The sequence below is a fragment of the Vipera berus genome, assembly GCF_964194415.1.
Source record: "Vipera berus genome assembly, chromosome: 2".
NCBI lineage: Eukaryota > Metazoa > Chordata > Lepidosauria > Squamata > Viperidae > Vipera > Vipera berus.
Window position 1 is genome coordinate 181,319,493 of NC_138203.1, and position 14,962 is coordinate 181,334,454.

General features: G+C 39.6%; 1 protein-coding gene across 5 annotated transcripts in view; it reads right to left on the reverse strand.

Moving 5' to 3' along the window:
* ADGRL1 (adhesion G protein-coupled receptor L1) overlaps nucleotides 1-14,962 on the reverse strand; it is a 159,414-nt gene that overhangs the window by 96,358 nt on the left and 48,094 nt on the right. The window contains exon 1 of one of the 5 annotated variants that reach the window (XM_081316706.1): nucleotides 7,310-8,080. The exons of the other annotated variants lie outside the window; for them this stretch is intronic. The gene's annotated coding sequence lies outside the window, so the exon portion shown is untranslated. Of the gene's footprint in view, nucleotides 1-7,309; nucleotides 8,081-14,962 lie in introns of those variants that run through there. 5 annotated transcript variants of the gene reach the window in all.

Here is a 14,962-nt window from a genome sequence, read left to right on the forward strand (position 1 = left end):
GGGCATTGTGCAAAAAATACGACTTGCTTGTGTCCGAAAAGTTGTGGGAACATAGGGTGGAAAACCTGTCGAGAATGAGAGGGTGAAGATCTTGTGGGACTTCCGAATACAGACAGATCGCCATTTGGAACACAACACGCCAGATATTGCAGTTGTAGAGAACCAAAGCGTACAGCTGATTGATATCGCTGTACCAGGAGATGCCAGAGTCGAACAAAAAGAACTGACAAAAATTACGAAATACTGCGACCTGCCCATCGAAACTGCACAATTATGGATGAAACGTGTAACAGCGATACCCATTAAACCAGAAATATATATCAGAATAAACCATTATCTCAGTGTGGTCCTGGATAAAGGAAATTACTGAAAGATTAACTTTCCCTGAAAACTGATCATTTGGGAGAATTTGTTCCACATCTCCCCACTTCTTCCTCCCCCAAAGCACAAGGAGAAGCCTCTCCTCTCTTTTCAATTTTGTCAGGAAAACACACATTCCCTAAGTCAATCTCTTCTTTGCCTCAAGGCCTGGTTTATTCTTAAATGTGTGCTTCCTAGGAAATTACTTTATCAATAGGTTATTACTATTTTCTTTCATCAGATGAGAGATTTATGTGACTTGTTTAATTTTATCTTAGCATGTGGTATGAACCTAGGCTTGCCTAATTACCAACCATGGCTCAGTGTAATGTATAAACCTAATATTAAACCTCACCATACACAGTTTTTTTAAAAGTTTATTATGGATGATTCTGACTCCCTTAATGGTTTTAATGTTCTGAGTTAGATTGATGATTGTATTCTTTTAATGTAATGATTTGAATTCATTTTAGTACTTTAATAAACAAACAATTTAGTTTCCGAGCCTGCTTTATAGGAGAAGATAGTTGAATCTTATGCACAGTCACCAAGCAGCCAGACTTTTCCCCCGTTAATTGCATCTATAAAAGTGGAAAATGCAATATCCTTTTATACAAATATCTCAGCTGTTTCATTTTGTTGAAACTGTGCAAACAGAAGATATGGAACATTTATGTGTACCATAACATGTGTGAAATGAAATCTTTCATTCTAGCATACAGATCATATATATCTATGTTGGGTCTGATCTAGCAGATAGCACTTGGTAATTTATCACTTAACATGAGGTGTATAGCAATACTAGCAAAACTTGATGCTGGCAAACTTTTTACCACAGATGAGCTTATCAACTCCCGAAACAATCTCAGACTTTCTTTCTCTCTTTACCCATCATCCTGGGCAGCCTTGCAGCCACTGCAGCTTTCCTGGGGCAATCAATAAATCCTAAGAATCTCCAGCTTTACATTCAAAAGCAAAGGCACTAGACCAATGTTTCTCAGCCTCAGGAACTTTAAGATGTGTGGACTTCAGTTCCCAGAATTCCCCAGCCAGCCATGGGGAATGGATCCTATTTGGCCCCTATTCCAAAACTATTGTCACTAGACTCATCTTGGAAAATGACTTCTTTCCATGCACACATAGGCTCTTTACCCAATAGGCCTGGATGTTTAATGTCTTAACACAAAAGGAGTTGATAACTTCAACCTTGTAAAATAACAACTAAAGAATTATTGGGTTGTTAAAGCATTAAAACAATTAATAACCACAATAAGTATTTTTCTGTTTGCAGAAATCAAATACCATATGGTTAATATGGTGTGTATCACGGAGAATAGATCTGTTTAGTCTGAACAGCAATTATTCTAAATAATTCAACTTGGAGCAAAACATCTGATGGAGATAATTTTCCTTTTCCTGGAAACACCACACATGGCTTAATTCTGAATATCAAGCCATAGCCTGATCGAATCGCCAGCTTTCAGATTTGCATATTACACTCTTTCCTCATAGGCAGCCCTTCCATTCAATTGGGGGCCGGGGGGGGGGGGAGGTTAAAAATTTCCATTTGTTTGCCATTTTGTCTAAACTTATAAAATCAGGGTTTGGTCTGCATAACAAACACAAACCATCACTTTTTTTATTCAAATTGCAAAAGCAACTGAAGTGCTGCTAGAGCCTTCGCTGTCAGTTCATTTACAAGTGTCAGAAAGGATAAAAAGGATCCTTGGCAGAAGTGGGCAGAACATTCACCAGAGCATCCTCAGTGAAGGCTACCAAGAATATACATTGTTTCATATTTAAACAAATTGTTTCTCAACCTTGGCAGCTTTCAGATAAATGGACTTCAACTTCCAGAATTCTCCAGCCGGCATGATTAATCCCCTGTTTCTCAACCCTGGCAGCTTTAACATACATGGGCTTTGACTCACCAAACATAGAAATTATGAAAATGGGTACCGATAGTTCTTGACTTATGGCCACAGTCAGGACCAAAACTTCTGTCACTAAGTGACAAAGTCACTAAGTGAGCCATCACAGGACTGCCCATTTTTATGACCTTTTTATCATGGTCATTAAGCAAATCTCCATGGCTGTTAAAGTGAATCTGGCTTCCCCCATTGACTCTGCTTGTTAGACGTTGGCAGGGAATGTCACAAATACCAATCAATGTGACCCCAGGACACTGAAACCATCATAAGTGCATGCCAGTTGCCAAGTGCCTGGATTGCGATCATGTAGACTATGGGGGTTGCTACAATCGTTGGAAGTTCAAGGACCTGTCATAAATCACATTTTTCCAATATCATTTCAAACTATTGCTAAACAAATGGTTGTAAATTGAGGCTACTTGTAATGATGGCAGGAGTTCTTTTCTCACCCTTAGCAGGAGAAAGAAGAAGAACATTTGTGGTTCAACAGCTCTTCTTTCCCTCAGAGCTGAAGAAGCTTCTTGGATGAGAAGTGAAATGTTTTCAAAGAAAAACAAAAAGGCCACTTATTTATTTATTTATTTATTTATTTATTTATTTATTTATTTATTTATTTATTTATTTTATTTGTATACCGCCCCTTCTCCCTAAGGACTCAGGGCGGTGAACAGTGACATAAATAACAGAATGCACAAATACAGATATTGAAAACAAATTAAAACCTAATTTTGCTTATCACTTATCACTTATCTCTTGGGGGGGGGCACCTTTGGGAGAACCCTGACCTGGATGACTGAGAATCTCCATAGACACTTCCTTCCTTGTTTTCCTTACTTTATGTTTTCAATTACCGTATATACTTGAGTATAAGCCGACTCGACTATAAGCCGAGACCCCCAATTTCACCCCCCAAAACTGGAAAAAGTTGTTGACTCGAGTATAAGCCGATCCGCCGTTCTGCAAGCCTCTGCCGCCAGCAGAGGCTCGATCCGCCATTTTGCAAGCCTGAATACACAGGAATACCCTGTGTGGCCGCGGCTCTCGGGGAAGCCCTGGCTGTCCGCTTCCTCGCTCCACGCTGCCATTCGGGGCCTGCGCGTTCCCCGGGCAAATCGCGGCGCCCAGCAGGCGAGGAAACACGCCCGCTCCAGTCGCCCCCCCTTCCCTCAGGAGACGCGAAGCAAGTGACCGCCCGGAGCTTACCGAGGACTTGTTTCGGTGCTTCCAGGATCGCGGAAAGAAGCAGGCAGGCAGGGCGCAGAGGAACAGAGACCCGGCGACGTTTGGGGAGGTTTGGGGAGGCGCCCAAACCTCCCCAAACGTCGGCAGGTCTCCGTTCCTCCGCGCCCTGCCTGCCTGCTTCTTTCCGCAGCGGAAAGAAGCAGGCAGGCAGGGCGCGGAGGAACGGAGACCCGGCGACGTTTGGGGAGGCGCCCAAACCTCCCCAAACGTCGGCAGGTCTCCGTTCCTCCGCGCCCTGCCTGCCTGCTTCTTTCCGCTGCGGAAAGAAGCAGGCAGGCAGGGCGCGGAGGTCCGGAGACCTGCCGACGTTTGGGGAGGTTTGGGGAGGTGCGCGCGCACCTCCCCAAACCTCCTCAAACTTCGGCAGGTCTCCGGACGGCGGTGGCTTGGGAGAGGTGCGCGCGATCCCGGAAGCACCAAAGCCTCGGCCGCGCACAAGTCCTCGGTAAGTTTTTTTTGTTGACTGGAGTATAAGCCGAAGTGGAATTTTTCAGCCCAAAAAGTGGGCTGAAAAATTCGGCTTATACTCAAGTATATACGGTATGCTTACCCTCTTCTTTATCCTCAACTTTGTGCTCAGAAAGAATAAGAGGGGAAATCCCTATTTGCCTTTATTTACTATTTACATTTGCTTCCTAAATGCATCAGGCTGTATCTGTGTACTTCCTGTCTTTGCTCTGAATATGCTGAGCTCTTTTAATCACCCTTATTTAATCCCTTAAAATCCCTTAATCATTTTTTTTGAAATGTCTCTAGATCTCCTCTCATTTGATTACCATTCTGCCTCCCTAAATTGGAAGTTCAGGCTATCCCAGAAACCAACTGATGTGTTGGATACAGTGTGTGCTTTGTCCTTGATGGATGAATACAGACACTTGTTTGATCCTTAGAGGGCTCTTCATGTTTTTAATCTCAGTACTGAACAATCACCGCAAAAATCTGAGTTTTCTCTTTTCGCTTGTTCCTTGAATAAAGATTATGCCCTATGAATAACTACTAACTGTTAAAAGAGAAGGGGGATTAGCGTAATCAATTTGATCCAATAACAATATGATTTTTTTTCCTGATTCTTACAGTGATACGAGACCTCAGAATAATTAAGTGACTAGAAACAACTTGAGATACAGCAACTTTTTTTCTAGCTCCCAAGGATCTCCTACATGAGAACCAATTCTGCCTTCTTATAATAACCATATTTTCCTCTTTCTCCTTCTTTGTCCTCTGCCATTTCTGCCTATTTTTCGCTTGAAGACCAGCATCCGCAGTCTATAGCAGTCCAGCCCCTGCTGCCATATGAAGAGCAAGAGACTGGGAGGAAGGCTGGCCCACAGGTGAGTGGGATGCTCTGGCCGTGGAGTGCAAAAGGCAGAGCTTTTTTTCTAACTGGATGCAACCTCTGTTTCGTTCCTGGCGCACTTGATGGTTGAGCCTCTGAACTTGAGTGTCTGCCTGCCTGCCCTCTGGTCTGTCTATCATATTCTCCCTGTCATCATAGGCAGCAACTGGGCCAGGAAGAAATAGAAGATTGGGTGAGGTTGGATGAAGTTAGGCAGAGGGGATCCTGAAAAATGAGACAGGCAGAAACAAAGGGATATGTGCTTTCAAGTAACTAAAAGCCACCCCTGAAGCTTTTGAGTATAAATGAGATTCTGGGAAGACAGGCAGGCAAGCAGACCAGTAAGGCGGCTACTAGGGCAATAGAAGAATCCAATCCAGATTATAGCCCTGTCCAGTCTTGGACTCTTCTCCCAGACTTCCCTATTCTGGGGGCTTTTTTCCTCATAGAATGCCCAGAACGGAGTTCCGGCACCTTTTATGGATGGAACCGCAAGGTGGGTTGTATGACATGTGTGAGTTCCGGCACCTTTTTTTTTAATACAAAAAAAGCACTGCCTATTCCTGATAACCTGGGCTGGGAAGACTCTGGGGCAGAGGCTATTTTGTGTTCTGTATTTGTTCACCGCCTAGCACAGCATGGCTTTAAGCCGAAGCAGGTCTGCTCTGTAATAGAAACAGTAATGTCACCATCATGCTGGGACTAATTCTCACTCCCTCTGACTCTATTTGCACAGGGCCACGCACAGATCAATAGAAGCCAATGCTTTTGCCGGCTGATAAATTATCCTCACACAGCTTAGAGCAACAGTCAAGGTGTAACCCTTTATCCACCTAGTGCGTTGATCTTAATCTGGATCCTGGTCTTCTAGCTTTTGTAAGGAGATAGGATTCAAACATTCAATTAGTTGCTGTTCACAAGCATTGGGTTAGCGCAAGCTAGGTTCCCACTCCTCTTTAAATTTTATTGAGTTAATAGTAGAAACAATAACCAGCAGGTCAAAGTCTAATTCTTAGTTGGGCAATGAATAGCTGGGCAATCCAGGTTTACATTAAATCAAGGGCAAACTATATAGTGTGAGCTTAATCACCCCATTTTCTGTTTCCTTAACCTATTGTAATCTTCAATATTTCTCATTATTATTTGTATCACAAGGCTCACATCATGAAGCGAACAGCCAGACGTCTGTCTTTTTATGATTTCCAAATTCCTCTGATGTGGCTCTTCTGGGTAAACCGGTACTCCAGAGATTCTGCATCACCCAAGAATCCATTATGACATTTTGTCAGCCAGCCAGGAGCAAAACTGAAATGCACAGATTTGTCGTCTTTGACAATTAAATGTCATGACTGCATGCATATCTGAACAGTAAGCTTACTGTGTCCATCCATGGTCCCTCTAGACTTATTTCTATTCCTATCTATGGAACTGTGTAGTGGGAAAGCAGCATAACCAGATATTCCAGTTCCATCAATCATAGCCCGATTTTGTCAGCCTACAGTTTGGGATCAACATCTGCAAGATGAGAGGTCTAACTAACTTAGCCTCAGATTCCATCTTCCACAACTCTATCTGGGTGCTTTTAAAGAAATTTTACACAATTTTTCATCATCATACCTAGAGTATACATATCATGAATTAGAAAGCAGCTTAGATTTATGAAAATTTTTCGATATCTCCAACCTCCTCTACTTTCATTGTCTAAAGAAAATAAGTTCCCTTTAGCTTTCATCTGCATGCCCCACAAAGGTATTGAACTCTACAATAAAATTGTTGCCCCTGATTCTTCAATTTTCTTTTGGAAGCAAACTGGAGTTCACATCTACTTGTCTACTAGTATATAGCTGATAGAGATGGAAATCTACATCTGCTAGAAAATGTGTTTTTTTTTAAAAAAATGTTTTATTGATTTTCTAATTTTACATTTAAGTATTTAAAAAGCAACGTGGCGGCTGAATTAATCGATAATTCAATACCATACAAGTATCTTTAGTAGAAGTCTCAAACTATTACATTAAATATTTCCTCTCTTTTCCCCTTAGTATTTACTGTCTCATGTTTAAACTAATACAATTCTTATTATATCAATCAATAAAAATAACATTCTTACATTTATCAATAATTTTTAGCCTATACATATCCTGGTTATTTTAACATTCAGTCTTTATAGGCAATCAATGTCCTAATCAATTTTTCCCAATTTTTAGTTTCCCATTAATATTTAAATTTAACATTTAAAATTTCCAAATTTTAAATAACCAAAGTTCCCTTTATCACAATTCATCACAAAATCTAATGTTCAGGATACACATCTTATCTGTTTGAATATATTCTATTTCTCACCATCTTACATCAACTAATTAATAATACAGTATAACATTCTTATTTTCTATTAATTTCCAAATGTCTTAAATTTAGTAACCAAAACATTTTACAATACCGCAAAGTTCAGCTGAGCTCCACTAAGATATCTGCATTTTGATAAGGATGGGAATAATTAAATGAGAACGGAAGTCATAATTGGATTGGGGCTATAAGGTCCCCATTATTAATTTTTGTATTATTTTCTAGCTGCTGCCTTCTCTTCCTCCTTCCCTTTTAAATATTACTGTACACATGCTGTTCGCGTTTTTCATGAGAAAAACACATTGCGCAACATTTCCAGGAAATTATGGAAACTATTCCAAGATCTGTTCAACTGAATACAAATAGCTCATTAAGATGCCCAATAGGATGTAAGCAAAGTGGGCGTTATTATTATTTTCTTCCTCTATTAGTATGTGTCATTTTGTTAACTGGGACCTCATGTTGTATGGATGAAGCTAGACATGACATGAAGTTGCATCTCTTTGTTCCAAAGATCTGTGGGATTTTTTTTCATTTTTTTTTTAAAACAAAGAATAATTTCTAAGTCTGAACAGATACACAAGAGAGAGAAAGAGCTAATTCTTCTGATCTTGATTGCCAAATAGATTTTCTTTAAAGAGGAAATGATCAAAGCTCCTGTTTTTCTTAAAATCAGGTAATATTTCTATATTTGCGTTCGGACTGTTTATTGGGAGCTTTGAATGCATACGCATCGTTGTGCACTCAGACTATTATACACACGTTCATCTCAAAATAAAAGGTCTCATCCGCTCTCATCTGCAAGCAACTCTCTGTGGAAGCCTGTCAGGAGCACATGCTCCCCTCTGGGGGGAAAAAAACAAAACATGTCAGCACTTTACACCCCAGCCCACCAAATCAGTTGCTACCTAGCTACTGAGGGCTACATAGGCAAAGGGTGGACAATAAGTGGTCCATCTGTGCTTTGAATTAAGTAACTTATGGAAGAAGCAGCTCACGGCAAACCATCATATGTAGTTTGATTCTAAGTACTCCATAAACTAACATTTAGATTGTTACAATTGAATTAATGGCATCGTTGAAATTAGACATCTGGTGCCTCCCTAGATTTTGCCAGTCTTTCTTAAAATATGATCCAAGGGGGGGGGGCATCCGTTAAGAGGTCTGTGAAATCAAAATTATTGGGGGATATTAAAGATATCAAAAGAATATCATTCTTCTCATTATTATTTCTATTTCTTTTTTTAAAAATAGGATTTTTCAGGAAAAATATTTTATGTTAATATCTACCGGTTTTAATATTGTTATTCTTGCATGATCCAATCAATATTCTACAAATGCAACAGTTTTCATTTTTCATATGGTAAATATTGATAAATTTACCTTACACAAATAAAAGCTCTTTTGAGGTCCTCCATAAGTTTTAAAAGTGGGAAGAGGTCTCAAGAACAAAAAGTTTAAGAAACATTTTTACATACAAATACATATCCTGCAGATAGGGAAAAGTTATAGGAATGGCTGTCCCAGAAAACTGGAATCTGAGAATAGTTGATTTAGACATCTAAATCTGACTAGATTTATTTCAAATGTGTTTCAATAGTGCCAAAAGTAACAATCGTGGGCAGTTTTCCAGTCTTAAGCCAATATATGCCCATTCCACAACATTCCTTCTATAGTAAAGGAAAATAATTTTCTATATTTAAACTTTGGACTTTATTATCTATGAGTTTTTCAAATTCTCAACCTAGTGATTGAAACTGGCTTCCACTGACTTGATGGCTTTGAATACATTTCAAACGGTGCTCAACAATAATTTCCTTGTTTCTTTGTTCCAGCTATCCTTGGGAAAACCCTGGAGATAAACTGAAGCCATCTCAGTGTCTAGCATAGCAGAGACAGGTGATCCCATACCCCCTGGTATGTTGTTCAAAAACTCTGGAGGGACATGAGGTTATCTAGTCTAGCACTCAGGCATAATTTGAAAATCTACAGGCTTCTGTCATATTTCAACGCTGCCTAAAATCAGTTTCCACATGGAAAATACCCCTTTCCCTTCCTCTTTTTTCTTCAGTTTATCACCCTCCCTGATAAAAAGATCTGGAGAACTTGAATAGCACTTAGACTTACAGTATATACTTTACAGCACTCTCTGAGCGGTTTACAATGTCAGCCTATTGCCCCCAACAATCTGGGTCCTCATTTTACCAACCTTGGGAGAATGGAAGGCTTAGTCAATCTTGAGCCGGTCAGGATCAAACTACTGGCTGTGGGCAGAGTTTGCCTGCAATACTGCATTCTAACCACTACCATGGTTTCATACTTTATATGGTTCTTTAGAGTTATGCTGAGCACTCTTTCTCAAGGCAACATACCGCTTCTAGAAGGAACCAATATGCCATACTACTTACACCAGAAATCATTCCTAATGACTGGCTTGCATCAGCAATCCCAGACCAGAAGGAAAGCTGTCAGACTACTGTGAAGCAAGCAAAGCAGGAGTTGAGATTAAAAATTTTCTTTCCATCTTAGCCCAGAGACTGGTCAGATGGTGATAGCAGAAGGAAAGCATTTTCCCTCCAACAATAAAATCTGCCTTTGAGAAACCACCTTTTCCTGCAGAGCCTGCCTCCTCTTTGCTATGCTGGGTGACTTTGGGCCAGTCCCTTTGCCTTAGTGCAACTCACCTCACAGGGCTGTTGTTGGGAAAGTAGGAGGAGGAAGTGTTGATGTTTGCGACCTTGAGTTGTATAAATCTAAAAAAATGTGGGATAAAAGTCTTTGAAAAGGAGCAACAAAGCAGCAACAGAGGAGCAAGGAGAGAAGACAGGCAGGAAAAAAATGCATGGGGGAGAATTTTGGAGTATGAAAGTTTGAATAGTAATGTATAGAGGTTGGGCCACTCTTAAGGTTAATACATCCCATTGTATTTCAGACATCTCAGGGACTGCATGTCTGAGGGCGGAGAATGAAATAATGAACCCTTGTAGGCATTTGACATGGTATCTCCTAAGCAGCTCCATCTTGTACTAAAGTCAATAGCACCCCTATATAGAAAATTGTTTGAATAATGAAACCTGAGTACTGATAGCACACATATAAATACTGCACGACTGAATTCAGTTTGAAAGTTCAGGTTGGATACTTTGAGAACCTTCTAGTATCTCCGGGTCATCAGCACTAGATGTGAAGAGCAAACCAAAGCTGAATTTAGACAGTTTTTGCTGACTGGGGGTTGCTCTTAAGCAATAGATTTGTAAATGTACTCTTTGTTCTTGCTGCTAGACAACAACATCTGTGACGCAGATGCTTTCCCAATTGCATTGCTGCAATATGCTCTTTATCGGGTAGCCTTTGAAGATACTCTACTCTAGAATATAGAGGTCCCCACCCTCTATGGCTTGGTGGCCTGGTGAATGGGAGGAGAGGGGAACTGGCCTGCGCAAGCAGAGGGCCTGAGCACGCGGCCCACTTCTGAACAGGACCGGGTTGTGGCCTGGGGGGTTGGGGACCCCTGCTCCAGAATATGGCAGCACGGGTGATGAATGGCACCCTGAGATGCCATATCCCTTTCGTGTTGAATTATAGTTACCCAATCTATGTCCTTTTGTGTACAAAGCTTTACATACCTTTGGCTGAAGTTATTGATTGCAAGATCAGTTATTCCAATACAGTGTCCAAGGTACTCAGATGTTTTTGCAGATGCTGCTTAGGGGTTTTTCTAACATCAACAGTAAATTCTGTTTTTTCTATATGGAACGAGCTAGCCAGAACATAGAGATATATTTTTTGCTTCAAATTGTGTAATTTTAATGCATGTATGCACCCACACATTCCCCACACAGGTCTGTGTGTGCATGTGTATGTGTGCGCAAGTGCATGTGTGTGTGCATAAGGGGGGGGTAGGGGAAGAGAAGGCAAATTACCCAGAGCAGGTGACATATAAGTTCACAGATAAACAAAATACAAGTGATGAATACCCTAAAACTCTTGCTCAAAATAGCTCTTGCTATTTTTAAATATTTTACTATTTCAATCCTAACTTCTGATTTCCCTCACTTGGGAAGCTGGTATTTTGGAAGCTTTTTAGTGGCACAGTGAAGCTTTGTGCAGTTGGCATTTTTACCCTTCGATCTTAGTGAAGAAATATAACTAGGTCACAGGGATCCATATACTGTGAGTCATTGTATGCCATATATATATGGCTGTCACTGTTGTGACTACAGCCTGTTGATGGCCTTGGGTTAGGCTGAAACAGGAAATAAGATTTGCCCCGTGTTTGGGGCCTAGCAAGGTATTCTAAATACTTAACAAACACTTTATATATATATATAAAGTGTTATATACTGACAAGCCTGCCTCCATAGACATGGCATAATTGACTGCAGAGGGGAGCCTTTACGTCAGGGGTCTTCAAACCTGGCCCTTTTATGACTTGTGGACTTCAACTCCCAAAATTCTTCAGCCAGTGTGCCAGGTTGAGGAATTCTGGGAGTTGAAGTCCACAAATCATAAAAGGGCCAAGTCTGAAGACCCCTGCTTTACATATTTGCAGAGGTTGCCACATGTGCAGCAACCATACTAATTAAGTTTCCCGTCACATAGGAACTAATTTCTGAGGTCATAAACCTGCCTTAGAATGGGGAGAGTTGCTCATTATTTGTTATGTATTAAATCCTACAAGGTAATGTATCAGCTCAAGATTTGTGCTTATGTTTCTGGCAAGCATTCCCTATCTCAACCCAGAGGGAATGGGTCCATTTAAATGCTTACAACTTTGGGAAGAATCGTCAAGAAAAATTCTGTCGTGCAACAGAATAGAACATGTATGAGAGCCTGCATGCTTTGTAAAAGGCCTGTGATATTTTTATATCTTTAATTTAAAAGGACTAAAATATATATGTGATGTGCAAAATGACTCACATACAAGCATTTTCAAATGAAAATATTTCAAGTCTGCAGAGGTTGCTTCTAGAACAGGGGTCTTCAAACTTGGCCCTATTATGACTCGTGGACTTCAGCTCCCAGAATTCCTCAGCCAGGCACGCTGGCTGAGGAATTCTGGGAGTTGAAGTCCACAAGTCATAAAAGGGCCAAGTTTGAAGATCCCTGTTCTAGAGTCTGGATGTCTTTCAAGCTCAAAACAATGTATCATAGATGTGCGTATGCGTGTTAATACAGTCATTTTCTCTTGTGCCAATACCATGTTTACTTTGCAGAAAATTGGACTCCTAAATACTGCATCTAAAGAGAGTGCATTATTCCTAAATGCCTTTAGTCTTCAGGTGTAATGGATCCTTGTTATTTTGAATGGTCTTAAAGACCTCGGTGTTGAATGTCTTTCTAGCTTGATCTATTCTTACAAAGTAGCAATGACAAAAGAAAAAAGGCACCTTTGTTTGGTCACAGGGGTTTATAGAACAAAAGGGAACCACTTCAGGTTTTAATTATTAGAAGGTAACTAACTCTACCTTCGTTCTGGTTCTGAGAATGAAACCTGGGGTGGATCTGATATAATTTTCCGCATAATGGATTTTAAATCCTGGCACTGAAGATGATGGGTGGAATGTAATGTGGGTAATGCCCTGCCTTGTGCAGAATTACTGCTTACAGAGCAGTCGACAACCTTATTAAAACAATAAAACCAGTGCTTTTTTTGTAAAAGAAAAAGGTGCCGGAACTCACACGTGTCATATAACCCACCTTGCCTACCCTACAAGGTTCCATCCAAAAAAGGTGCCGGAACTCCGTTCTGAGCATTCTATGACAAAAAAAAGCCCTGGATAAAATTGATAATCAAAAGAAACACAATAAAACAACAGGACCATGGAAATATAAAGTGGCAAGAGCAGATCAAACCAAATTCACTTGTACTTTGAAAGACCCAGAAAATTAAAAAGTCTTTAACTGATGTCAAAGATTTGACTCCACCTAGGTTTTATCCAGAAGGACTAAAAGGGCAGACCACACCCAAGCAACTTTCCACTAGTAGAACCACTCCTGAAAGCTCTGAAAACAGGGGTGTAAAGAGAAGGGATTCCAGGGATGGTGTTGAAATCCTCCCAGGTGGGAGGAGATAACCTTTAAAGTAGTTCAGTCTGAAATCATTTAGAACCAGGCACTTAGAGCCAAGCAACAGCATTTTGCCGTTTTTTCCCTAGAAATGGACCATCTGCCAGGGGTGGTGGATGGCTTTTGTTTTGTTTTGACTTGTGTGATGTATTTCCTTCAACTACTTCCAACTTTTTAAAAAATACTTTTGAAATAATAACAACATAAACTAGCTGTCTTATTCAACTACTTCCAACTTTTTAAAAAATACTTTTGAAATAATAACAACATAAACACAATGTACTGTATTTAATAGTAGGATGTCTTATTTTCTGTTCCCTTTATTTTTTTGAGATATATGCGTCGGTCACATGACCACGGAGACATCCTCGGACAAGCGCTGGCTCTTCGGCTTTGAAACTGAGATGAGCACTAGCCCATATATATGTTAAGAATTTGTCAAGGCTTTTTGAATGCACCTTGCTAATTAACTCTTTCTTTCCTGCTTTGGCCTGACTCAAGGCTTATCCACAGGATATAGTCAACTTATGACAGCTCATTATTTGTGTAAATTATTCAAATTGCTAATAAAGAATTTGGGAGGCTGAGATGATCATTTCGAACTTCTTACGTTCTCATCAGTCAGTCATACCCTTTATCTGAGATTCGAACCTGGGCTGATTATATATTAGGCAGTTGTTTTAACTTCCTGAGCCACAGGTTCTTTCTCTTTTATTAGCTAGAAGGCAAGGGAAATATGTGTTAAAAATTTGTCAAGGCTTTTTGAATGCACCTTGCTAATTAACTCTTTCTTGAGTCTTGAGTCAGGCCAAAGCAGGAAAGAAAGAGTTAATTAGCAAGGTGCATTCAAAAAGCCTTGACAAATTCTTAACACATATTTCCCTTGCCTTCTAGCTAATAAAAGAGAGAAAGAACCTGTGGCTCAGGAAGTTAAAACAACTGCCTAATATATAATCAGTCCAGGTTTGAATCTCAGATAAAGGGTATGACTGACTGATGAGAACATAAGAAGTTTGAAATGATCATCTCAGCCTCCCAAATTCTTTATTAGCAATTTGAATAATTTACATATATATACATATACATATACATATACATATACATATATATGTATATATATATATATATATATATATATATATATATATATATATATATATATATATATATATATATATATATATATATATATATATATATATATATATATATATATATATATATATATATATATATATATATATATATAACTGAAATAACTTAGGAAGCAGAGGGACTGCTCACATTTCTTCTGCACTGAGATCTACACAGTGCAATGTACTGTATCCCCCGAGGTGGGCTACAGGGTACTCCAGTTGTAATCCTTCTAATATAGATATGAGCTTATATACAAAGGAGTTGGAAGAAAATGCTTCCTTTTCAGACCATGGAATGAAGAATAGAAAATTGGTTTCATTCATTAAAGGCTATGGACCATTGCACACATCATTTCCCCCCCCTATACAGATATAATCCTAATATTGGGGTGGGGGGGAGTATTACATTGTCATTTCAAATCAGGCAAGTGTATATTTCACTACAATTATGCTTATCTGGAAACCAGTATGACTACCAAAAATACATAATCAGAAAAAAATAGAGAACTGTGTGATTCTCACACAATGGTGTAAACAAGTAG